Below are 26,746 nucleotides of genomic sequence, written 5' to 3'. Positions count from 1 at the left end.
AAAGCATCTGAAAGTCCAACATCTGGTTGCAGGAGCAGCTTGTCTTACCAGAGATGGGACTGGGAGAGCCCCAGCCTCCACGGGGGGCTGCAGCATCAGCCCTGGGCACCCGCTGCAGCATCCATTGCAGGGGCATCACCATATCATGGTGCACGACCAGGGCATCTCTCACTCGCCCATCCCTCCCCGGAGAAGGAAAAACGGTCTCCTGACTTGCAAAAAAAAAAAGGCAGATGAGGAGAGTGGTTTCCAAATGTACTGTGAAAACCACATTCCATCAGCAGTCGGAGGTACTCGCTGCCTGATAACTGAGCGTGGAGCAGGAATCCGGATTAACCGGGCTGCAAAAAGTTTCTGAAGGGAGTCATGTCCCAAGCTTAAGAGTTAAGAAGGTGTTGCTGGAGCTGTCATAGGGCTTAAAATCTCCTTTCTTGTGAAGGGGAACTGAGCAGACTGAGGAAAGCCCAGCTGTGCCTGGGGCTGCCAGAGAAATCCAGCAAAAAAAGGGTGAAATGAGGAGACTTCTTGTTTCCCTTCACGGAGGATCTTTCCCCATTAGTCATTCTTGTCACAGGAGCTGGCAAACACGGTTATTATTTGAGGGATCTGAAAGTGAAATGGAGGCATGCGTCCAGGAGCCCAGACGTCTCTGCCCCGCGGGCCTGGGGCAGCGGGTAGGGACCCCCCCCAGCCCCTCTGACTCACCCACGCTTGTTGTCCATGGGTAAAGTCTTTATACCCCACGTTGGGTGGCTGCATTCCTCCTTTGGTTGGGCCATTCCTCCTTTGGTTGCGCTTTCTGCAGCCTGGGAGTTCTTTTCATGCAGGACATGGTGGCACCAGGAGCCGTAGGTAGGCTGTGATGCTCCATCCTGGAGGTGGTGGTGGTCTGAGTGCTTTGAGACCATGCAACGAGCTTGGTGGTTCCCCGCAGGAAACCCAAGACTCAGGTCTCCTATTGCCCTGCAGCCCCAGGCACCATCGTGGGGGGAAAGGACCACACTGACACCCTCCATTTTTTGGAAGCCAGAGGAGGGACTTTTGCCTTTTCCCACTGTTCCTGCAGGAACACATCTTGGTGGGACAAGGACACCTCTGAGACCCTCACAGTGGTGGTCCCAGAACAGGAAGGGACCAGGCAGGGAGAGCATAGCCAGGAGGAGGTTCACCTTTCTGGGGGGCAAGAAAGTCCACGCAGTTCCTTAAACAACAAGGAAAGCAAACACAGGTGCTAAAGCAGCTATCAGGAAAGAGGGAGATGGCTTATGCCTTATAATCCAGGCTTGTCTGGAGCCAAGAGCTCTCCTGGCAGAGGGAGCTGAAAGTCCCCTTGACCTGGTTGAGGAGCTGCAGAAGCTCCTGCTTCATCTCAGCAGAGCTGCTGCAAGGCGTGAAATCAAGGTCCCAGTGATCTTAGCTGAGTTTCCCCCTCACAAAATTGATTTTTGCAATGAATGTGTGGATCCTGCTGGCTTTATCTGGCCCCTGAGTCAGAAGGATGAGTTTGTCTGAGCCTTGCTGGAGGCTGACCCAAGGTAAGACCTGGTGGCCAGGTCTTTTCCTTCCACCTCCTCCCCGTTGACTGCTGCCGTGGCTGGCAGCTTCCTTCTTACATGCATGCATCGAGTTTTGGGGTGGTGACGGGGCTGGAGATGTTTTGGGTTTTCCTTTGGATGAAAGTAGGAGGGGTCATGGGATAACTTGACTGCAGCAGCTGGAGCCTCTGAAACACGGAGACCATGGGCAGATCTTGTGCGCAGAAGGATTCAGGATGGCTTCATGCACAGCAGCCTGGGCTAGCTCAGACATCAGAGAAACTCTCCTGGCCTCCAGCAGTTGGTAATGGGATTTATTCAATGATCTGAGCTTTTCCTTTTGCTCCATGACTTTTTTCTGGTTGCCTTCTGAGCCTCTGCATGCCCTTTAGCATCCTCTGGCATCCTCCTTGCTCCCACCACCCACCCAACAGCCACCTCCAGCCTTTTGGTCCTCAACTGGTCCCAGTGGGTGCTGCCAGAGTCTGAACTGCAGCTTTGACTGGTGCAAAAATGAACTCATACACCTCATCCTCACACCAGTATGGACACAAGCAACTCTCCCTTTTGGGGCCAAATCCGGAGGCCAGCAAGATGCTCCAGGTTTAGACAGATTTAACAGAGCCCATTCTCTTTGTAGGAAGCTCAGAAGAAAGACAATCATATTATTAACACGTGCTGCTCTTCACACAACCAACCTCACAAATATTTATCAGCTGGAGAAACACACGGGCTCAGAAGTTGCCAAGTAACATAACAAGAGGCGCTTTTAAATAAATATATGTGCGTCTGCGGGTGACGAATTAACCAAATCCCTTGGTATGCGGCTCAAAGACATGTTTTCTTCTGGAAGCCCAGCACCAGTAATAATAATAATGATCCAAGCCAGGAAAAAAAACTCTGATAAGCAATTTCTGACCATGTGTCCAGCAACTAGTGAATCCCGGTGGGGAAACTGGTTCCCTACCGGAAAGCTCCGCAAGCGGAGTGATGCCCTCTTGGGTCTGTATGTGCCATGGAGAAATTGGGAAGGAGGATGGGACAGGGGCGTTTACTTTGCAGGGGAGGTGAGAGCAAGCCCAGTGCACTTGGTTGGGTTTCATCCTGCATTGATGAGCCTCTCCTATATACCTATAGGACCACCCTTCTCTATAGGTTCAGGTTTTCAAGATACCTTGTTGCGGACCCTCTATTGCTCAGTGGTTCTCCACGTTTCCTTCCCTCCTGCCCCAAGGCCAAGCAGCAGGGCACATTGGACCTCTTCCTCTCCAAACCAAGGCAGCTATGTCCCATAAATCCAGCAGGAACATGGCTCGTCCCAGCTTGCTAGGGCATGGTCTTCACTCTCCAGATAACCAGGGGTTTCTTGATTCCCTGTCGCTAAATCCTGCTAAATCCTTGCTGTGAGGCTAATTTGGAAGTTTAGGGGGGGTTATTAGGGGAGTCAGTGTACTTCTGTACAGTGTGGCATGGTCCTAATGGGCTTCACAAGTGCTTCCAGGGAAAATGAGGTGGGTTCGCAGATGAGCGTAGATCTCTCATCCCATTCCTCCTTCCATGGAGGAGCCCTGGCTTGTGGGGTTGGGATTTGGTGGAGATGTTCCCATGCAAATCCACCGTCTCCTCCCCATCATCACTGGAGAGCATGGCCTGAGGGTTTTGCCAAGGGTTGTCATTTTGGGGCCACTTTGAGGTTCTTGCCTGAACCAAAGCATGAAGAGAGGTTCCCGGGGCACGGTACGAAAAGTTAACTGGGTGAGCACTCCCAGTTGCATGGGTTTGAGGAGGACCAACACTGCCCACCCTCAGCAGGGTAAGGGGGCAAGAGGAGATGGAGTAGCCAAAGCGATGGTGGCAGGTGTTGCCCGGAGAGGTTATAGATGCTCCGTCCCTGGAAATTTCAAGGATGGCAGCTCCTCCCCGAGCTCACAGCCATCACAGAGCCCCACAGACATGTGCCGGAGATGGTGCACAAGGGGAGGTCAGAGCTTTTATTAGCCCAGCTGCTGGAGCTGGAAAAAACAGCCCAGCTTTCAAGCACAGGAGCTCATCTCCTTGTCCCTGCTTTCTAATTATATCATTTGATCTAGTACAAGCTTGTTCCACTCCCTGTGGACCATGCCTTCATTACATCCCCATCTCTGCCCTTCGTGCTTGGAGTAACAGCCAAGCCATCCCACCTGAGATGTTGGGGATGGGAGGGCCGATCGTCACACCTCAGACATTTCCCTGCAGTGGGGCCTCCTGCCTCCAGCAATGCAAGGAATTGCAGAGAGACAGGGGACAGGGACATGTTACGTTGGTTTCGACCAGAACACGCATCTTGCTCCGCTGTTGTCCACCCGGGGTGATTGCTCCCAGCAGTGGGGTGGAAAGCCAGGGAGGGCTGGCCCTGTAATGGCTTCTCAGGGTGACTCAGAGAGGCCAGGACAGAAAGGAGAGGATGAAAACATCCCAAAAACCATCAGGGATGCTAGGCTGAGATGGGCAGAGCTGCACGCCATGCCCCCTGCACCGCACAGAGCAGCTCCCTGGCTCCCCCAGCTCTCCTCCCCCAGGCACTGTGGTCCTGCTCTGCCTGCCCAGGGCAGGGGAGCTCTGGGAAAAACCAGGATCTCTTCCCAGCTCAAATTTCTCCCTCCTCAAACAAATACATTTCTCAAAAGGCCTCTAGGAGAAGCCACAGCTCCACCCAGTTTCAGCTCTGCAAGGGCACAAATACCCGTCTCCTGGAGCAAGCTGAGTACAGCCCATAAAGCACGGCTCTCGTGCCAGTCTCAGGGAGACCCTGATGTTCTCCACGGCTTCCAGCTCCTCCTGTAATACAAATAATAAATCACTGCTGCCGAGCTGGTCCCCGGCCAGCCATTGCGCAGCAGGAGTTTGCTCTCCTCCTTCCTCCAATCTGCGGGCTGCTGCGCTCTTCCTCCTGGCTGCCGTGCTCTTCCTCCCTCCCGGTGGTTTTCCAAGCTGGGATGCAGTTGCAGTTGCATTTGCAGACCCCAGGGGTCGATCTCTTTGGGGATCAAGCTGTTCCCAACAGCCAGGAGTGGTTTTAGTTGTGTTGAGTCCCAAGTGGAAAGTTTGCTCTCTGTTTTGTGCTCTGCTACTGGCACTTTGTGTGGCCCTTGGCATGTTCCTTAACCTGCAGAGCACCGTATTGCCCAAGGCAGCAATGGTAAGGGATTGTACTGAGTGACAACTAAATTAGGGACTGCGATGGTATATTTTACAACCCACGCTTGTGGTTAAAGCTGTGAGTGTGTGATCTGCACATGTTAGGGGCAGGCAATCCTCTGCGGACAATGACCAGCTTGTTTTCCAGCAGAGCCCGAACACACTCATCTCACTTGTGAGCTGAGGCTCCGGAGGGCTGTGAGACACCGCCGCCGCACCGACCAAACCAACCCACGGCCTGTTGACATTCCTCAGTGCCAGCCAATGGCTTTGTCTTCCCCTCTACGCTCTCAGGGGCCCAAATTAGTTTTTAATAATAATAATATTAAAAAAAAAAAAAAATCCCTGGGCAAACAATCCAGCCCAGGCGCCCGCCAGGACTGCAAACACTCCTGGAGGGGCACCAGGTGTGGTGCATTCCTGATATCCAGAAAAGAAAGGAGGGATTATTTCCCTCTCCCTGCAATGTGCTGGGTGAGCAGTACAAGTCAGCCCGGCTGGCAGCAGAAGACCCACCCTGGCTCCAAGCAGGGCTGGGTTGTGCCCGGCATCGTGGGAGGTGGGTACGTGCTTTTGGGAAGCTCACGTGCCAAGGCGTGAGCAAAGCCTCAAGCTCCAGAGGTGATTAATGGTGGCGTTTCTTGGTGAAATAAGTTTCTTCCTGTTGGAGGTGCGGGGTTTCAGGTGATAAAAGGGATCTGTTTATTTTAAAAACAAGTCCTACAAGTCGCCCGAGCGGTCCCTGAGCAGCCTCCCCGTGCCGTGAATGCCCGCACAGCCTGCGCAGCCACCTCAGCATCGGCTTGTGCACAGGCATCCACCGCCCGGAGGCTATTCCTTGAAGCTGGAAAACCTAATTTTTCCTTCTTTAATAAACTTCGCCATCAATCTGTAGATGTCTTTTCCCTTCCTGCTTAGCAGAGAAGTCGAGGGTGGGTAGGACAACGGTGGTTATAGCCCCAGCCCCAGCTTTGGCCAGGCCAAGAACCAGGGAAAACTCTTTTGCTTCAGTTCTCCACCCTTGGCATGGGGGTGAAAAGCAATTTTGCACCCCTCCAGGGTTTTAAAGGTCTGCAGAGATTTGGGCTGCCAGATAATGTTTTGCTGGGCCAGCTGCCGTGATAAAACCAGGGCATCTGCTAGCTCCAGAGCCAGGCAGTAAAACTCCCCACCCAAAAGTCCGGTGCAAGATGACAGCAGGCATCCCTTCCCTCCGAGGGAGAGCAGGCAGGAGATAACACCAGCCCCCCCCCAGCGCATCCCAGCGGGGGCCATGTCTCTGTTTCATGCCCCGCCACGGGAAGGAGAATCCTTTCATTTCCTTTGGACGCTTATCCTCTAAGGATCTTGATCCCGGGGGCGAGCGACACAAACACCCTTTAAATCCATCACAGCAGGCTTAGGGGAGGATTAGCCAATGCCTCTACAGGCTTTACGCTGGCCTCTGGCTCCGGGTTGGAGCTGCTCCCGGAGCCCTGCGTCCCACCCCGGTAGCCCCATCCAGCTTCAGGCTTGCATGTCCCAAAGGAGATGCCTGCAGGCAGAAACGGAGCAAGCCTGGCATCCCCAGCAAGCCCAGGCTGGCAATTCACTTCCAAAAGTGGCAATCCTCTGAAATTGCAGAGCTGGTTCTGGTGCAGGTGGAGGAGGTGGATGAGTGTTATCTCCTGCCCTCTGCCTGCACCATGCCTGCGTGCCGGGAGGAGGGTTAGAGACCCCTTCCCAGGCTGTTTGACCCCAGCATTGCCCGGGAGGGGGAAACCCCCCTGCTCCCTTCCTTTGGGGGGGAGTCCCTACAGAGGAGTTTGGGTCTTTCCCCAATGAAGAGTTGACTTCTCCCTTTCATCACAGCCTGTCTGGCTGGTGGGCATCATCCCTTTCTGTCATCCCCTTCATGTTTGCAAGCAAATACCTGGATTGCTTTCCAGTCTCGACACTCTCCCTCCTTAATTTGTCTCAGTGATGGTTTTTTTTTCCCCTTAGCTTCACTTCTTCCCTCGGCATCCCCTTCAACTCTTCCCATTTCCCATCCACAAGGGCTTTTCGACCACGACAGCTCTCACAGACCCTCCCAGCGTGGCTTTACTCCAGCACAGACAAGCTTGCGTAATAGCTGTTGACATCTTAACTTCATTTGAATCGATCTTGTTTGCTAATTAGCTGGTTGCAGTAATTGGCATGAATTACCTTGGGGGGTTCTGCCTCCCCGGGGATTGACAGCGGGCCGGTGTGTCCCACGTAAGAGGTGGGAATCGCAGCAGTGAGATGGCTTCTGCTCCAGGCACAACTCTTACGGGTATCCCTGTGACTTGTAGGGATGCAGAGGAGTTACAAGATGGGAACCATAGCCTGGTAGAGTGAGTTTTAATTCCCAGAGTGCCTGAGAGGCACCAAAACTTCAAGCATATTCAAACTAGCTGCCATAGAGCCTAAAATGGATTAAAGTGCTGGTTGACAGCATGAAGTGATGAGTGAATGCGACTCTTTGCTCTTCCTCAAAATGCAACTGGAGATCACTCAAATATTGGGTTAAAGATAAACGAAACGAAGTAGCTTTTCTCAGAGGGCATAACTGCCTTGCAAAAACCACTGCCAAAAATTCGTGGAGGACAAAACACCAGTAAGTTGGGTAAGGAGGGACCAGGCAGTGTCATAGAGAGTGAGTGCCCTCTGAGGGCATCAAACCATTTTGGGGGTCCAAAGGTAACCTTGGGTGTGAGGTAGCCCTGAAAAGCTTTGTGGCAGGGGAGACATGGGGAATGATCAGTGATTGTTTCTTCTTCCTAGTCCTTCTTTCTGTAAGTACGAGCTGCACAGGGAGGATGGAGGCTGGGAGGACCTGTGTGGAGCCTGGCTAGAAACGCCCCTGTCCCACCCCCCTTGGCATCCAGTCAAGATCCATCACTTCACCACTCCCCATCATACACTTTAATGATAAATCATACTCATTTTTTTAACCAGAATAACCTTGTTACCCCAAACCAAAGCACCTCACACAAGCATATTTCCACCTATGAAGCTGCCTGGGTCATCTAATACAGCCTGCCCCCAACGAACTTGAACGAATCTGCAAAGTCCTATTTTGCATGAGCCATCTAATTATATTGACAGCTTCCCACGCTCCATCCCTCCGGTGCTGCATCCCTTTCTGTCGGGCTACGCTGCATCACTCCAGCTCTTCTTTTTCCCCTTTTCCTGAATGTTGCCCTGCAACTATCATCTTTCCAGTCCTTGGGGATCAGAGAGAAATCCCAGGACTTCTTAGAAAGGACGAGCAGCAGGCCACACCACTCTTCACCCTGCTTCTAAGGGACTCTTGCGAGCAAATTAACCTGAACCCACTGTTTAAAAATGTTTATCCCTAGGCTATGCCATTTATTGTCTTCCTAGGTTGCTAATGGACTAGAAAGCACTCTGTTGCCTCTGTGCAATACGAGAACATCAGCCTGCTTTTGCCAAAGCCAGAAGAGAAATTATTGAGCGTTTCTGCCTTTTCTCTGTTGTTATCAGCAATTTTCTGATTTCCAGCCTGGGGACAGGGAACGCTGCTGCAGCTCAGTTATTTCACTGCTCTTCGTTTTGCAAAATCAAATCAAAAGTCACTTCCCCAACATTGTCCGTGAACCTCCACGAGAGATCGGACATGGCCGATGCTTGGGAAGGGGATTCATTCATTTCAAACTGAATTGCAGAGTAAATGACATAACTTTTTTGAGCCAGAATACCAACAAGCTCCTGTCCAGGTAGCCAATGCTGGTTCTTCTGTATTTTGGGTGGAGAAAAACCAGCCCAAATGGAACTGGGGTCTCCAAGACCCTTTGACTCTCTGCCAGTGCTGCCAAAAGGCCAGATTGTTAGTGAGACCTTTTATTCTTTATTTTAAGAGGGTGAAATTATTAGCTGGGCATCCACTGGCTGAATAAACATCATAAACAGATCTCAAACACATGTAATGCCATCAGTCACTGCCAGCAACCCTGGCTGCAGAGCGCTGTCACCTCCCCATCTGTGTGGGTCATTTGCCCTCCTCTGAAATCACATAGGGGGTCCACAGAGGTTCCCAGGGCTTAGTGTCATGGTCGCAGCAGATGCAACCCATCTCTGTAGCCAGGTTTGCAGGTCAGCATCACCTGAGGCTCCTGTGACCCTCTGTAACCCTCTCTGATGCTTTCTGAGCACTTGGCAGAGGTACAAAGCAGGCAGCGGTGGACACTAAAGGAGATGCTAGGTTTGCACTATTTACCTGTTAGTTGAGTCTCCAAACACGCAAGAAGCAGTTGGACCCATCCATGAGGTCTCAGCAGCACAAGGAGCACACTGGGACTTTGCCACGACTTGTATTTGCTGCAGCAGAGGGGTGAAGACCCCTGGCAGCTCATAAACAGGCTGTGTCACACCCGGCCAGGTACGGGCTAGCCAAGAGGTGGATAAGCCATTTTTACCGCTGCGGAGGAGTTTTGCTGGTGGAGCTGTCGCTGAACAGCTCTGCGAAGGATGAGCAGCACGCATGGGGGTGGCTGGCTCGTTTGGTCTAAGGGAGGAGTTGGGTGAGAACACGGGACTCGTCAGAGAGAAACAGACCCAGGCAGAGAGCAACAGCAGTAGGAGAAGCCGGTGATTTTCCTTGCTGAAGGTTGGCGAGGTTGGACACAATGAAATTCCCTCCTCCCTCTCTTACCCAAAAAACCACATCCCAAGAGGCATTCAATGCCGCGCTTGAATCCATTCAAAACACATCAGGGTCAAAACCTTTTTAATGAAAGAAAGAAAATAAACCCAAAGACAAAAAGCTATTCTGGAGGAGGGGAGGGGAAGGAAGTGGCTCCCAAAATATCAATGACAACCCTTCCTTTAATCCTGGCCTCAGCTGCAGCTGTGGGTTGGGTGTCTCTACACCAGCAGGATTTAGCAGGGCAGGAGATGTCAGCACATCCTTCTGCACCTTTCTCTCGGTGCGAAAGGGCCCCAGTGATCAAACCACAGAGCTTTGGGCAGGTTGGGTTAGGACCATGAGCATCTGGGTGCTGGGCAGGGGACATGTCTTGGTGGGAAGGGTTGAGAAGGACAGGATGGGCTCCTGCAGGAAGAACGGAGTTGGCTGGCACCAAAGCTCACAAAGCTGCTTGCATCTGGCTTAAATACCATTAAACACAACATGGACTCCCTCCTCCATCTCCTGTGGCCATCATCCTGTGGCTGTGTGGGCTCCTGGGGTCACCTGGTGGCATTGGGAGGCTGCGCTGCCCCTGGCTGTGATCCCAGCTGAGATGGCTGGAGGCAGACGGACAGAATCCTGGGCCCCACATCTCCAAAATAATGGGGGTTGTGTCTTTCCTGCATTTCTCCTCTTTAGCTGGAACCATTGAGGCTTTTTGAGAAGCGACCTTCGAGCCATCCCCATGTGGGGTTAAAGCTCTAGCACTTGGGAAGTGATGGGGAGGACTGTGAGCTGGAGGAGGGGGTGGATTTCAAACCAGAAACAACTGAAAACCAGTTTGGTGGGAATGGACACACACAACAAGGTTCTGCATTCAGCTGGGTGTCTTATTGCAGTGGAGGAAGGCACCGGCAGGTATAGAAAACCTCACTGGTAGGGCTGAACCCCAAAAGGGACCCCAGCAAATCCATAGAGAAGGAGAAGAGAGTGAGGGTGCTCAGCCCACCCTCCCTTCAAGCCCACCTCTCCTGGGATGCTGACACATCTCCCCACCACCTCCCACCCCACCACCCCTGCGTGCTTGTGAGGACAGGGCTGTCCCTCAGAGGATGACCAAGGGTCACTCTGGAGACAAAAGCATGGTCTGTTTGGAGCAGCACAGAGAAAGGCGATTTCCCCACAGCCCGTGACGTGTCTCAGGAATTTGTGGTCTGTGACGGGTGAGTCAATATGAACGGGAAAAGTCTGGCTATTTTTAAGACCACTGACATTTGGGGGTGTTTAACCCCTCTCCCTCCTCCCACAGCCAGCATCTCCGCAGTGCCTTGCTTGTGGAGCAGCCACCTCAGACAGGGAGTGAATTCAAAGGTGCAGCTCAACAGCCAGCACCAACACAATGAGGACATTAGCAATAATGGCTCTTCAGAGATAGCTCCTGACTAGAAGCAGGCAAAAAAAGACCCTACCCAAGCCAAATTGGTGCCAGTCACAGGGTGGTGCCTCCTAGAATGAGGACATGAAGGATGCAAGGTCTGCGTGACTGGGAAGAGAGGATGAAGGAGGCAGGACGAAGGAGACCAGGGAGAGGCTGTTAGGAGCCACGGAGATGAGGCAAGAAGCCATGCACAGATGTTTTGTCCAAGCTCTTCTTGAAGTGCTCAGACGTCTTGTGTGCACCAGGGTATTTCTCTACTAAGAATCCACTTGCATTCAGTTAAAAAGCCCCTCACCAAGTCATGGAGAGCTTCTCCAGAGCTTTCACTCCTCCTGGGACTAAGGGCCACTTGGCATCATGGCATAGCGTAGCCGTGTTCACGTGGCTGTGTCCTCCTCTGAAGCTCAGTGTACCTGTGCCACCTGCGTTGCCCTGCCTGGTGTCACTCCCAGGTTTGTGTGCTGGTAATCCTCCAGGTCCTGCATTTCTTGGCATCTCCTCTCTGGGAATCAACACAGCCTGCGGACTCCTCCATCTTATCTACCTGCTAGCGTGGCACCACGGGACTTGTCCAGCTTCCAGCAGGGCTCCAGGACAGCGTTGCTTCTGAGCCAAGCCACTCCTTGTGCTTGCCCCAGGGCAATCACGGTTTGGGTGGCCCACAATCCACCACACTGTGTTGCACGTGTCCTTACCAGGGAATTTGAGTCCTTAGCTCCTGCTCAGGGGCCAAATGGCCTTTTTCCAGAGATGCTCTTCCTTCCCACAGCGTGCCTGAAATGACAGCCACCATCTCCTCTTCCCCACCATCCCATCTTCCCACTGGAGACGAGTTTCTTGTCCTATCTTGCTCCCACATCTGCCCAGCCTGCTGCTCTCCTCTCCAGAGCTGTGTCCCCTCCTTGCTGTCCTGCTCATACCCAGTCCTGGCTGCCCTGGACTGAAACAAGAAAGAGAAGGTTTCCTCAACAGTGAAATGTGTTTTTTTGGAGACTGCATGCAGGATGGTCCTCCTGAAACATTCACTCTGCATTTTCATCATGTAAGCAATTAAGCAAGTGATACAAATTATCTGCCTTCATGTCAGATAATCTATCCTGAGTGTAGAAAATTTCCTGGTTTATTTTTATTTAGCAAAATATTGAGGTGTTTTGTGGGGTTCTTTTTTAGTATCATGCACACAAGACCCTCTGGATTATGATCATTTGAGTTTTCCCAGATCTTTCTCCAACCTGTTTCCTTCCTGGGACATGGTGGGGGCACTTGGTATTTTAGAGATGAACAGCAGGGAAAATCAATACGAACAATGAGCAAGGATAGGTAGAAAAGGGTCGGTTTGATATTCCCTTAATACACCCCCAAATTCAACTTCTGTGCATTTTGCACTGGCTTGTGATGGATTTCTGGTCCATGAACTCATCACGTTTCCCCTTGAACACAGGTACCCACTGATCATCAACTGCATCCCGTAGCAGGGAGCTCCCCAGACCAGCTACCAGTGCATGAGGAAGGGGTTTCTTCCTTTTCTTCCCTATTTCTTCCTTTACTTGCCTCCTGACGGTTTTTGGCTAAGTGTTCCTCCTTTCCATGCTGAAGAGGAGACAGATTGACACCTGTGTGTCATCTGGCCGCGGCTGTGGTCCTGCTCCCAACTGCAAGCCGTCTGAAGCACTGCCCCAAAGCCACCGATGCTCTTGTAAAGCCTCCTGGGGATGTCTGAGCAATTTGTCAGCACGGATTCATTTAAAAACCTACAGAGGAAAAAATGCTGAAAATACTTCTGGTATTCGTACAGGCAGATCCCGTGGCAGTCCCTGTCAGCAGCACAGGTGAGACAAACAGCGTGGGACTGCTCGCAGCCTAGACAAATTAATAAGAATGCTGTGCTGGGATGAATTCTGCCCCAAATATATGAAGTGCAAGCTTGTAACATGTGCCAAGCTCCTCTGGAGCTTGTTTCACAAGTGCTTCCCATTTTACATGCATGTCTGAGGCATCCTGCTGCCTTGAGCTCAAGGCAGGGCTGAGAAAAAAAAGACAGGAGTGGTGAGATCAGGTGGTGGTTCAACCCCAGGAAGCCTTCTACTCCCTTTGCACATCCTTGGTCCTTACCAGCAGAAAGCATCGGGACCCTTTGCCTGGCTTTAGGCCACAGATGCTGGGCTGATTCGCGTTGGATGGACAGCACAAAGCATGGTGGTGGGAGCTGGAGTGAAGGTGTGAGGCTCGGTCACCAAGGTCTTCTCGCCATGGAATGGATCTGGATAGATCCTGGATGGATCCTTGGCCTGACCCAGGGTGTATTGGCTATCTGCTTAGAGCAAGGTGGCTGTGCTGAGCTGAGCAATGTATGCAAATCTGCTGGAACTAGGGAGAGGGATGCTCTCAAGGGCTGGAGTGTGGTCCATGCTCAGCAAGGAGAGAGGAGCAGAGGACCCCCACCTGACACGTACCACAAGTCTGCTTAAAACCAGTATCTAGCAGTGTCTCCCTGGCCTTGCTTTACTCTTTCAAGATTTATGGTCCCAACATCCCATAAAAGATACACTAGGTTTGGAAAGGTTGCAGAGAAAGGGAATGGGTAGGGTTTTATGGAGAACAACTATCATCTAGGCTAGAAATCTGCAGACTGGGAAAGAAATGACTGGGGAGGAGGTCTATATATAAGGGTCTTTAAAATCACTGTCAGGGGAATAATTTTCATAATGGAAGAATAAGCAGTCTCAGATCATCATCTAGAGGTCATTTGCTCTTTGCATTCACCTTCAGGTAGCCTTGTCATTGGTGTGACCTTGAGAGATGCTGGGGTCTGCTGTAGGACAGATTTGCCGCAACAGCCCCAGGGCAAACCAGGCTGAAGCTCCTCTTGCTCGCAAGCTCTACCCAGCTCCCTAACAAACTCACCGTGATGTTGAAGCGTGTCAGTGCCCGCAGCACGCTTGGCTTCACATGTGGTGGAAACACCAGCTAGACAGAGGTTAAAGGTCTTTTCTGAAATGTGTTTGAAGCTTGGGGATGAAGGGAAAGGGTGAGCTGAGCATGGGATGTGGATGATTACACACCTCACAGCTCCAAGAGATGCGGATAGGATGGGGAGTGCAGATAAGCTTGACCTGAGTGTCTGCCTCTGGTGGGTTTGCAGCTCTGGAGGAGATGCTGGTTGGGTTTGGGCTAGAGATGAGGGAGGGGAGCCATGCTGTAAGTGGAAATCCAGTGTCCAAGCTCCTTCCAAAGGACATGTAAGGGTGTCAAGGGCATCACTGAGTTTGGAGAAGGCATCTTGCTGCCTGATATGGAGGCAGCAGCAGAAGCAGAGGCATTTGGGACTTGATCCTGGCCACGAGAAGCTTTGCAGTGCTTGGCTGAGACCTCCCTACCTGAGCACAATCCCAAAATGAACATGGTGACCACCTCCTCCTGGGTCCTCATAGCTGGTTCCCGCTGATCTAGCACTAACTGGTTATCAGCAACCAAAAGGAGCCTGAAGTCCAAGAGGTGGTTAAGGAAGAAAAGCAGCTTTGTGTGTGGGACTGTTTCACCAGGAGAGGTGCAGAGACATGCACATGGAAGGACATCAGCTGGGAACAAGATAGGAGGAACATGGCAGGGTCTGGCATAGCTGAGGAGCAGGCTGAGAACCTTCAGCCTGGAAAAATGGTGACTGATGGGAGATATGAAAACAGTAGAGGCTGGAGCAGAACTTTCAGATGTGCTTTCCCTGCTCTTTCTGATTTGCCTTAGGCTTTTGGCCACCTCTGGGAGACAGGATCTGGGCTAGGTAGGTGTTAACCTGGCCTGGTAGATCTGCTCTCCTCTCCTGGTTAATGGCGAGCAAGGGACTGAATGGGTATGGTCAGCTTAGATTAGATTAGCTGGGTCCAAGTCCATGGCCATACCTCCTCATTCTCTCTAGAGGGTGAACTGAGAATTGCTGTGTCCCTTTGAAAATATCCAGGAGCTTGTTTTCTCCTCTGCAAATCATTTATAAAATTGTTTTCCCTTTCCCTCTGCTCCCAGGCCATCCTTCTTCACCTTTCTCTCCTTTCCACTCAGAAAGACGTGCCCATTTCTTTGCAATTGAGGTATCATTCCCCACCTTCTCCTCATGACATTGATGCTGGGGGGGAAATAATTTCTGATAAAAAGGAGTTTTTTAATGGTCCCCCAGGAGCACTGGGGTGGAATCAGCACTCTGGGAGCCCGGTGCTACTTTTGGTAGCAGAAGCAGTGTTGGCTGTCCTGAGGCGGAGCATCTCAAAGACTGTTTGATTAGCAGGTTATCGACACGCTTAATTTACCCCTGCCCTCGTAAAACCATTTGAAGCTTTTTCTCACAGTAGAAACAAAAGCTTGTTCTGGCAGCAAGCAAAGCGAAAACCAGACGTAAGTAGAGTTAGGGCAGGAGGGCAATGTGATCAGGGTGTTCTCCCTCCTGGTGCAGGCACAAAACACAACACAATGCCATGTTATGGGGTACCCCAACCATCATCAGTCCATAAGCTGCTTTGCAAAGCTCAGGTGAATGCAACAGCAATAAAAGGCATGGAAGTCTGTAATGGGAGGGAGGAAAAATTTCTAGTAAGGACAGGGCCATTGGCCATCAGCTTTTGACAGGTGATGGTCATCTTCTGACTGATAGGGGCGGTGGAGAAAGGTTTTGCATAAGTCATGGGGTGCTGTGGGAAAAGCACAAGAGGATATCAGGGCCTTGCAAGAAGGTTTGAGCTGGAGACAGGTCAGCAAAGACCATCATGGATTTTTTTGGTGCTGTCTGACTTGAGTTCCTATGGGTTTTCCTTTCCTGGAATGATCATTTCTGATCATTGACACCAGAGGTCCCGCAGCCCCTGAGAGTGACTGTAACCAGGAGCAGGACCTTCTGGCCGGTCTCCCTTCGCATCCGCTGGGTTGTTTATTTAGCCATCACAGGGCAGCTCGCAGGGTTTCATTAGACCTGGCCCTAATTACAGGTCTGTTGAGCTTTGTAGTCCTTCTCTTCTTCCACCCTCCAGTTCTCTGCATCTTCCAGGTGGAAAAATTGCAGAACAGAGAAACAGGGAGGATTTGATATCCCCACTCTGTGAGTCCAGGATAGAAATGATCATTGATTTGAGAGATCCTCCATCCCTGCCCCAAAGCTTGCTGCCGTGTCCTTGGTTCTGCCAGACCCTGTGAAAGGGCAGCTGCCCTCAGAGAGCGGAGCCTTGTCCCGTGGCCGTCTCCAGCTCCACGAGCAAGACAGAGCACATGAAAAGCCCTCCATCAAACCAAGTCGTTTGCAACCTTCGCACCCATTTCAAAGCATTATTTTCCTTTTGCAGAGGATCTGGAAGGATGGGAGAAGCATTCAAAGCCCAAAGCTGGTTCTGAAGTCCAAAGCTGGGAGAGCAAAAGGGTCTGATTAATACAACAGAGCAGAGAGCCCAGAAACCTGTGAGAACAACACCTCCCTGCAAATCAGGTCATTTATTTAGCAAGTGAAAAACGGCTTCCCAAGGTTCAGAGCACTAGGGTAGAAATCAAAGAGCATTTGAAAGAGGAGGGAAAGCCAAGCCCTGGCTTTGCCGTTCCTGCCCTCCCGCTGGATCCCCACCAGTCCGGCAGGCACCGAGGGAGACTGCGAAAATATTTCACTCTATACACACCACTTCAAAACCTCAGAGCCACTCTTTTGACAGGGACTCAGGTCAGCTGCCACACTAAACTCCAAATATTTTCCTAGCTGGCAAATAAAAAAAAAATCTGTATATCTGTGTCTAGCTCTATAGCCAATGTATACTAAATGATAAAGCCCCTGGCACATATCTTGCAAGAGCTAATTATAGGATTTGGAAGCTAACGTGATAATATTTTCTTTAGATGTGTGGTACAGATGTAATTACTTCTCCGGAGATGCCAGCCGCAGATGACGCAAGATGCCCTTATGTAATCAGGTTTTATTATGCAGTTATGGAAATTTTCCCTCTCTGGCCCATCCCCTACTTTCCCCTCAACTCCTTATTTTCATTTTTCACTCTAAACTCTCTCTGGCTTATTCAGAAGGTGATGGGGTGAGTCAGTAGGCCAGATAGATAGACAGTTAGCAGAAAGGCAGTTTCATAGAAAGTCCATTCCTGCGTTTCCCCATTCGCCTCATCAATGAAGGAGCAAAAGAGTTAATGGCTTTGCATCTGCTGCATTGGCTTCAGCAGGACTGGGAAAAGGTCCCCGTCCACCTTTCCACCTCATGGACCAGAAGGGGGTCATGTCAGAGCCAGGTCTTCCCCCAGCCCTGGCATCTACCATGGCTTGGACATCAGCGGATGCTGGGCAGCCATCTGCTCCTTCCAGCACGCTGTGGAGGAGCACCTGCACGGTGCCCCCTCCCCAAGAAGGGGCTCGGAGGTGTCGAAGCTGCGGTCAAACTGCAGAAGAAAGCCAGTTTTTCACTGCAGGGATGAAGGCTTAGTGGGGCACAAATGCTTCGGTTGCTCCAAAGGTTGCTCCAGGGTGCACAAAGATCTCCCAGATGACCTACAAAGTCACTTCTGCCAGGGTGAAATCACAGCGTGATCGCAGGTCTCCAGCCAAAAATGTTTCCAAACCAGAGTGATTTTTGTCTGCAGATCTGAGGTTTTCGGTTTTGTTGCTTCAAATTCTCTCTGTCCCACTGCCTTTCGCCTGTGCCTGCACAGGCAACAGAGGTCAGAGACATGGGTGCCTGCAGGACATAGGCTTCCTCCACCACCAGCATTGGACAAAGGGGACACATGACCAGTAAGCCCTGCCTTGACTGCAAATATTCAGGAGCAAAGGTTGATAAACATCCTGGAGGCATCACACCGTACCTGCAGCACCTATTACGGCTGTGCACCCTTCTGCTCCTACCTTCTTCCATCCTTCTTGCCTGGCCAAACCTGGGTCCTTTCTTGCTGTATTTTAGGACCAATACATGATAGGGAGAGGTGACTCCTAGCTCTGGGCCATCCTGCCACCAGCTAAGGTCGCAAAGCTGGGTCGTGAAGACCTTTTCTCCTCATTTTCTCCACACAGCATCCAAACAGTGCATGTCTTGAGGAGGACAAGCCTGGAGATGAGCCAAATTTGAATCCTTCGGTGGCTGAGAAGCAGACCCCAGGTATAGTTTAGAGAGCTGAGAAAGGGGGAATTGGCCATGTACAGTCTAAAGAAAAGGAAGCGAGAGAGCTGGGAGTGGAGACAAAACCACTCATTCACCCACTGAGGAAACTTGTTCCCAGACATGGTCCAGTGCCAGCGACTGCAGAGGAATTTGTCTTTAGGGCAGGGAATACCCATGTTTCTCTGAGGACAAGGAAGCCAGGGAAGGCAATAGCTGGGGATGTGTTTGTTGTACTCACGTCATTTATTAACTGCAAACTGCAAGCTCCTGCCAGAGCCCAGGGCCATCAGCTGGTCATGGATTTAGATGGCATTTCAGCCCACACCCACGTTCAGTCAGCCAAATCCCTCCCTGTGGTCCGTGGACTGTGTCAGCTGGATCCCCGTGGATTGGAAAGGGAGTGTAGACCTTGAGTCCTACACAGAGAGGCTTGGTAGGCACCACAGAGGTGCTCCAGGCTTCCTGCCCGGTTCTCCATCACTCCTCCAGAAGCTCCTTCTTGCCAGGGCTAGAGGAACCTCTTGCTTCTGCTTTTGCTGAAGCCATTCAGCCACCTCATCTTGCCCAGAGAGGTTGGCCAGGACGGAGATGGAGCAGGTGGATGGGGACAGAGTGAGTGGACCAGGCATCATGCATACACACAAGTAAACCTTGCTGAGGATCTAGCCCCAACATTTCTCCCCTGTAATGCTGAGAAAAACCTTCCATCCCAACCCATTGTGCCAAATCCCTGAATCCCAGTGTGGACAGAAATGGCACTTTCAAACAGGATGCGTGCTGGTGATTCCAGTGGAAGTCTAGCTCTCCTGGTGGCAATTTATTTTGCTCCAATTTATTTTTACCAGACCTGGCCTGCCGCTTTGGAACTGTGAATGGGAAGTTTGCTTCCTTTATTCTGGATAACCACCCAAGGATGTTTAAGCAAGCTTCTCTGGTCAAGAAATTAGGAAACCTGGTAACACCTGGCTTTCTCAAGGAGTATCAGCCACTGCCTGTTGGAGACCTCATCAGCATTGCCACCATCACTGCCTCTCCTGGGGTTGTTTAGCCAAGGCTTGAAGGAAGAGCAAGGAAGGACAATGTTGCTCACTCATATACTTTTTTTTTTTTTTCAGCTCATAAGTTTTAGATGAAGGTCTTGGCCAGCATTAATGCGTTTTGAGCTGCTGTGAGAGACCTCCTCCCCCACAGAGGCTGTGTGGTTTGAAGGGCTGGTGAACAAAACACTGCTCCACTCATTCCTCTTGTTAGCTGCAGGAAGGAAAGCGGTCATTTAATGTGCACTTCTTCAGTTATGATGAGGAGGCACGGACAGAAATGCCATATGGTTAGGACTAGCTTTTACAGAGCATCACATGTTCCCCCATGCAGCTCAGACCTGACCTACATAGCATGGCCAAGCCACCACGCTGGAGCATCCCAGCACACATGCCAGGCTTTCAGCACCCACAGCTGGAGATGCAGGAGCCTCCCCTCATTTATGGAAAGACCTGGGCGATGCACCAAGTTGGGGCTTGCTAGCGCTGCAGAGGCTTTGTCTGCCCTGTGTCGATACAGGAGGAGACAGCTGATACCAGCAGGGATGTTTTTGCCAGAATAGGAAACCATCTCTCTGGATGACATAAACCAGAGTCTTTTGGCTTGTTCATGTTGCCTCAAGCTGAGCAGGCAGATGTTGTCATGGATTGGAGATAGAAGGTGTCCCCCGTCATAGTAGATGGCATCAACACAGATTTGTAGAGCCAATCCAGCCTTGGGAACCCCCACCAGCCCCCTGTGGCAGCTTGGAGAAGGTTCTCTCCCATCCACACCTCTGTGTGGGTATGAAGAGAACTCACACAGGCTCAAATTATTCCACTTAATGAGCAGGAACAACCTTTCTCTGCATTTTAACTTCCAGACCAGTGCAACGGTGGGATGTCCTTGTGCGAGCACTGGTGCAGGTGAACCTCCAGGTACAGAGAAGGCTTTTACATCACGTAAGCAGTCAACAGTTTCTTCTAGTGTAAATAAATACTGGGTGTTCACATGACATATTGTTTTCCTAGGAGCTCAGCCGCAGAGCTTGCTCAGGTTGTGCAGACTGGTGGTGATTTTATCAGCTTTCCTACCAGTAAGGCTGAACTTTCTGGCATGGCGTAGCCATACCACCCTACCAGTAGCACACTGCCCATTTGGCTATGGTCCCCATGATCTCTGCAAGACACCCACAACAACCAGATGAAGCAGAATCACTTCAGAAACACAGGGAAGCCCTTGGATGTTTGACACCCAGACTGTCACAGAAAGCAGGCTCAGGTCCTTCCTCCGAAGACTGGGCTGGAAATGTCTGCTCTAATAACAGATATTGGGGAAGAGCTTCAAACAAAGGCTGATTTGGAGGTACCACATGAGACCTGCTTTCAGCGTGCAACCTGCTGGATGCCAAGCACTTATTACAAGTGCAATCAGTTCACAGCTGAGGTCTGAAGTTTTTGTGATGCTGGTTGGAAAGCTCTGGAAGTCTCCAGCCCAACTCCACAATCTGTGTGGGACTATCATCATCACTAGATCAGGTTGGCCCTGGCATTGACCAGCCAAGGCATGAAGACATACCAGGATGGAGACACCTCCACCTCACTCATGACCTGAAAGTATGGCAATAGCCAGGGAACTCTCATTTAGGAGTTTTTTTCAGCTCCTCAAGGCTTTGAAAATCATCTTCCCTGTAAAAAAAGGAGTCCAGGTGGAGAGAGGAGGAAGGCTGTTGCTCACATCAGAATGTTTTGCACTGAGAAGTTGCTCCCCAGAGCTTTTAAAGAAGAAATCATGATGCAGGGAGCCAGGCATCTCTGTACCCATTTCCATCTCTACCTCTGGCTCGCCGCGTGCCCGAGCACATCGATGATTTCTGCCCACCATTGCCCAGGGAAAGTCCTGGGCCAGTGATGGTCCTTCAGACCTCACTGCAGCTGACACTTTGCTCCTTCTCTGATCAGTGCAGAAAACACTTAACCACTTCTGCAACTGCAGTCCAGGGACCTCAAAGAGCTTTGGGATCTTGAAATGAAACAGCTCCGAGAGAACCGAAATCACCCTGCTGGGGGAGGTGTTCAGAGCATGCCAATTCTGCAAGAAAAAGGAAAAAGAAGAAAAAGGACATGGGGAACAAAGAGTTTGGGGTTTGGTAGGGTTAATTTTTCTTTTCCTCAAGAGGAAGAAGGCTTTGGTGGAAAAAAACGAAAAAAACCCAGTATTTTTATTTCTGAAACTGTCTTTTATTCAAGGGAAGGAGAAGGCATTGAAAAAAACCACTGGAAAAAAAAAACTCACCTCCAAAAAAAACCCCCCAAACCCCAGAACATTTCCACAGAAATAATTTTCAAATAGGAGAAATTTCCTGCAGGAGAGAAAAACTCAACAGGAGTCCCCTGGGTCCCATTTGACAGCAGCCAGTCCAAGGGATCCATTGAGTAGAGAAAGACGATCTGCTTCTTTTCTTTTTTTGAAGCTACAGGTGCTTCTTTTGTTGTGGCTCCTACCCAAAGCTGCAAACCCCCATAACTTTAACCTGATCTGTGCGCTAAACACTTTGCAGCCTCAGGATTTGTGTTGGAGATCCATCACCTTCTTGGCACAGCCATTGCGGTCATGAACAGCTTCAGCCTGGTGCAGAAAGGGAGGTTTGGAGAGGGGCTGCTGGCCCAGCGTGAGCTGCTGGAGCTGGGAAACTCAGGGTAGACCTTCCTCCCATCAAGGGAAGGGATGTGTATGAAATGGGGGAGCTGGTGGTGCCCTCCCTGAGATAGAGGGGGCTCTGATGTCTGGGGGTGCTACCTGGGGGCTGCTGTATTTGTCTTGGCTGTTTTGGGGCAAAGACTGGCATTGCTGCCGTGGCCCCATAGGTGAAACTGGAGCGGAGTGTGTTGCATTTTGCTGGATACAGGGCCGACCTCGAGCCATCTACCAGGGTTGGACGGGGAAAACCACAGCCATAATTTCTCACCTGAAAGGATTAAGTTAGGAGCTGTGCATATCATCAACATGAACCATATGCAATGACAGACTTTGCCACTGTTGAGCTGAGGGAGAAAGGGGGAAGGAGCTAACTGGTTTTGAGAGTCCTTTGAGGGATGTAGTTTTGGGTCCAGTTGGCTCAGTAGGGATGGCTTTTTAGGTGGGTAACCCCAAAACCTGTAATACAAGGCTGGAGGTCATCCTGTTTGAGTGTTTCTGTAGAACATTAACTGTATTTGAGTCCAAGTTCAGTCTTCAGGTCCCAACTGGTTTCTGCTTCCCACCTGTGGCTCCACGCAGCTCAAGGCTCCAGACTTCCCCCAAATGGGACAGCTGGACCTCATGCTATCAGCCAAACTTTCCAGGTCCCCTCCATTTGCACAGCCCCTTTCATGAGGCTTCAGAGATGCTCTGATGGATACACCATTCCGCGTTAGCTACCCAGGGTCCCCAGGAGATGAGCCATGCAGCCAAACATATCTTGGAAAGAAAATCTCTTGCAAGTTGCATTGATAACGATGACCTTGTCTAATTTAAATGTCAGTTAAGAATCTATTGTTAGACCTGCGATTGTCCAGCCCAGAAAGGGCACTGTGGAGATGGATAAACCCCCCCAAAGAGATGAGTCCAAGTCTTGGTGCTTCTGTCCCATGGGGACAGGGAAACACAGTGGCCTGGATGCAGCTGGCTGCACAGGAGCCCCTGCATGATGGGGTGCTGGCTGTGAACTGGGGGGGTCTCTGTTAGTTCTCAGAGGTGGTGGAGGGGCTTTGGTGGAGGCGAGCTTGGTGGGTAGAGAGGTTTATGTCTCAGTGACTGGAGATCTGGGCTAGAAATGAGAGTTCAGGGTTCAAAAGTTTATGAGTCGCCTGAGAGCGCCACGAGCACGGGTTTTCCTGGAGTTTCCAGCATTCTCCAAAGCCTCTTCCATCATGATTTATTCATCTGTGGGAAGCGCTAAGACATAACACAACTCCCAAAGAGAGAACAAGCACAGCCTTAACCAGCTGTAATGTCAGGAAACTGCCTGCCTCCTGCGAGATCTGCTGAGCCTGGGGGATGCTGCACCTCCCTGCTGTGCGGCCAAGGGCTCCTTTGCTTGGGCAGCTTCACCAAGGGTGAAGGTCCATGCCCCAGTGAAGCTCCTGGATCAAGCTCTGGTTATTGCAAGAGCCGTCCTTGGGGTGGAAAGGGCTTTCTATATATGTGGCTATTTCCAAGTTGTGTGCCATGCATCCTGCTGCTGGGAATCTCTTCTAGCACTGTATAAACCAGCCTGTTTCTTGGAAGTCTTTGCTTCTGAAGTCAAAGGGCAAAATTAAGAGCTTGAGTCTCTGCAGGAATCCATTTTGGTATAATTTACACCTTTCCCATGCACCCCAGCAGTGTGTTTTGCCATGGTTTAAATGCATGTGTAACCCACATTTGATTATTGTTAGCATTATCGCTATTTGACTGTTCTTGCTGCTATTAGCCCACCATTGACAATGCTATGTTTGTGAGACTGCGACCGGCGACTCCTTTGATACTCAGACATCCTGCCAATAGAAAATTCACTTGAGCAAATAAATCTAAATTAGCAGCAGCTTTGTGTAGCTTTATTTCCCTCGTTGCATTCCCTTCATGACTGCAAATAATCCAATATAAGTGCTGAGGCCGTCTGGCCCCCGATGGGAAGCCTGATTGCTCCCCTGCCACAGTGCTGGCAGCCAGGGATGGAGGAGAAAGAGCCCTGGACCATCCTGTATCACCAGGGCTCCGCTCTGAAAGCTGGGGGGGTTCAGGTGGCAAATAATAATGGCAAAGGAGGGAGAGCAGGATTCAGGTGCAGGTTCTGGGGTGATGGACATCATCCCATTTGTCCAAACGGGCTGAAACCAGCCAGAATATGTCAAAGTTAGGGGAGGACAGATGGACCATTTAACGCTTGCTTCCTCATCTGCAATAATCAGCGGAGAAAATGACTGCCCCTTTCCCTCTTCTCTGTGCTGAAACGTGCCTACGGGCTACAGCAGGGTCAAATCCCTCCAAAACTTTATTTTGTTCTTGTTGTTTCATATGTGCACAGCTTTATCGGGGAGTTTGGGGTTAAGATGGGTCAGTGTTGGCATATAAAGAAAATCTGTTGTTTGTAGGTGGCAGACTCTTGTGCACTTTGGTGAGATTTAGGATACCAATTAACCCAAACTACCTCAAAAAGAAAAGCTGAGGCTGTTTCAAAGTTACCAGGCTGGACTTGTGCTCTCTGCCCCTCTCTCCATGGTGAATGGGCTCTCGGTTCAGCCACACAGCTGGGGAACATCCCCACTGGGGTAGGAAAGTTGAGGAGAGAGGTCCCGTGCTGGGAAGACTCAAAAATAACTATCGAGGGAAAACAAGCCATGAAATCCCCAAATCCCCATTTTAAAAAACCCCAGCTGTCAGACCTCCAAATCCCCATTTGAGCAAAACCAAGCCATCAGACCCTAAAATCTCTGTTTGAGCAAAAACAAGCCTTTGAACCCCCAAATCCCTATTTGAGCAAAAACAAGCCATTGGACCCTGAATTCCTCATTTGAGCAAAACCAAGCTTTCAAACCCAAAATCCCCATTTGAGTAAAACCAAACCATCAGACCTCAAAATTCTCTACTTGAAAAAAGCCTAGCCATCAGACCCCCATAATCCCCATTTGAGCGAAAACAAGCTGTCAGACCTCCAAACCCCTATTTGTACAAAAACAAGCCACCAGACCCCAAAATCCCTATTTGAAAAAAAAAAAAAACCAAAACCAGGCAGTCAGACCCCAAATCCCTACTTAAGCAAAAACAAGCCATCAGACCCCAAAATCCCTATTTGAGCAAAAAACAAGCCACCAGACCCCCAAATCCTTATTTGTACAAAAACAAGCCATCAGACTCCAAAATCCCAATTTGAGCAAAAACAAGCCACCAGACCCCCAAATCCCTATTTGTGCAAAAAACAAGCTGTCATATCCCAAAATTCCCATTTGAAGAAAACCAAGCCCTCAGACGCCACGGTCCCCGTTGGAGGATGTGGGGTTCATCCCCGCCCCGATGGGAAGAAAGAGTTAAGATCCCGCGGGCGCGGGCCAGCGGTGGCCAATCAGGCTGAGCACAGTGCAGCCCTTGGCCTCAGCCCAGCAGCAGGTTGCTCTCCGCAGGTATTATTTTGGGGTTTTTCCCCGGAATACCAAGCAGGGAGACGATGAACATCGAGACCCGCAGAGGAAGGGGAACCGGAGGATGCACCCCTGGGCTGCCCAGGTAAATCCTGGTGGGTGCTGGCTTTTGGAGGGGGGGGGGGTTCCTTTCCTCTCCTTCCCCCTCTCGCTGGGTGTCTTTGTTCGAGCCCAGAAAGGGGCCAGGCAGGGGATTGAAGGGGTTTCGGTGGATTAGTGTGGGGCTGAGCTGGTGGGACCCTCTGCGGGTGCTTTTTTGGGGTGGAATGTACCCGGCAGGCTGTGTTTGTATGGGGGGGTGGGGTCATAGCAGAGAGGGGGTGAACAGAGGTGGATTGCTCAGGGTGGGGAGAGCTGCATTTCCCCCACTATAAACTCACCCTGGATCCAGCTGGCACCCACCGGCACCGGGACCTTGCACCCCAATGAGTTTTGGGGCACCACTCTGGTTAGAGGTGCTAACCCCGGTGGTGGGGACAAGCCACCATGGGGACAAGCCACTATGGGGGCTTGCTCCGAGTGCAGTGTCCGGGGAGGAGCGAGCATGTCCCGGGCTGGGTCCGTGCCCTTGAAATTCCTCAGGGTGAGTTAATGATAAATCACAGCCGGGTCGGTGGTGTGGGCGGCGGATGGGGGCTGGTGGCGGGTCCCCTCGCTTTCCTTCCCACTGGGATGGAGGTTTGGGCAAGGTCTGGAGACCGCAGAGCCAAGCAGGGGTCGTGGGGACGGCTTGTTCGGCACCTTGCCGGGGGCGATGGCTCGCCCCAAAGGGCAGGATCAGGCCTCCCCCTTGCAACACTCAGGCCAGGGCAGGGGTCTAAATCGTGCGTAGGGGGTCTGGTGCCAAGAGGGGTCCTCCTGCTCCCACCACAAAGCGTTTGGGGCCAAGGAGCAGGTCTGTAGCAGGGGATCACATTGGCATCCCCCAAGATTTGGGATGTGGGGCCAGATGAGGATGCTCAGGCAGTTGCTGGGGTGCCAGACAAGGGATGTAGCTCCCCACTGGGGGACTTTCAGGGGACCGCAGCCCCGTGCTGGCACTCTGCGATGGGCCACGAGCTTCCCCGTCACCCCTGCTGCAATAATCTGCATCAGGCAACACCATGGGCTCAACCAGCAGCAGCTCATCTCCAGCCACCTTGCCAAGGAGCTGGCCCCTTAGTAAGGGGAAACTGAGGCACAGAGGACTGCGATGACTTCAAGCTGTCCAGCCTGCAGCATGGAGCATCCCAGACCCCCAGCCATTGCTGAGGCTGCTCCACTAAACCCTCCTTTCCCCGTGCCGAGTGAATTGAGGGAGTTTTCCTTGTGCCACCAAAGCTGGCATCTTCCGGGCAGCGGATGTCACTGTGACTGCACTGGGGACGATGACCAGCCCACAGCCAGCACTGAGCATCTTCTGGGGGCAGCCACAAGGGCAGGTGGGCACGGATGAGACCATGTCTGAACGCTTCCTGACAGACACGTAAGATTTGGGTTGGTGGTTTGGGCTGAGCTTGAAGCCACCCTGTCCCGCTGGCACTCTCTGCTCACTGGGATGAGGGACAGACATGCCATGTAATGGAAAATCCCTCCCATCTGCTCTCGGGTGCATCCTGGAGGATGCCAGCCTGGATCCAAACCCAGGGCTCTGATAGCAGCCTGGGA

General features: G+C 51.3%; 1 protein-coding gene across 3 annotated transcripts in view; it reads left to right on the top strand.

Annotated features, from left to right (window-relative positions):
- The window catches only part of LZTS3 (leucine zipper tumor suppressor family member 3), a 54,743-nt gene that overhangs the window by 2,637 nt on the left and 25,360 nt on the right, over window positions 1-26,746 (top strand). The window contains exon 1 of one of the 3 annotated variants that reach the window (XM_075752822.1): window positions 24,989-25,184. The exons of the other annotated variants lie outside the window; for them this stretch is intronic. The gene's annotated coding sequence lies outside the window, so the exon portion shown is untranslated. Of the gene's footprint in view, window positions 1-24,988; window positions 25,185-26,746 lie in introns of those variants that run through there. 3 annotated transcript variants of the gene reach the window in all.

The sequence above is a fragment of the Balearica regulorum genome, chromosome 4 (genome assembly GCF_011004875.1).
Source record: "Balearica regulorum gibbericeps isolate bBalReg1 chromosome 4, bBalReg1.pri, whole genome shotgun sequence".
Taxonomy (NCBI): domain Eukaryota; kingdom Metazoa; phylum Chordata; class Aves; order Gruiformes; family Gruidae; genus Balearica; species Balearica regulorum.
This window is presented reverse-complemented; position numbering and strand designations above follow the sequence as displayed.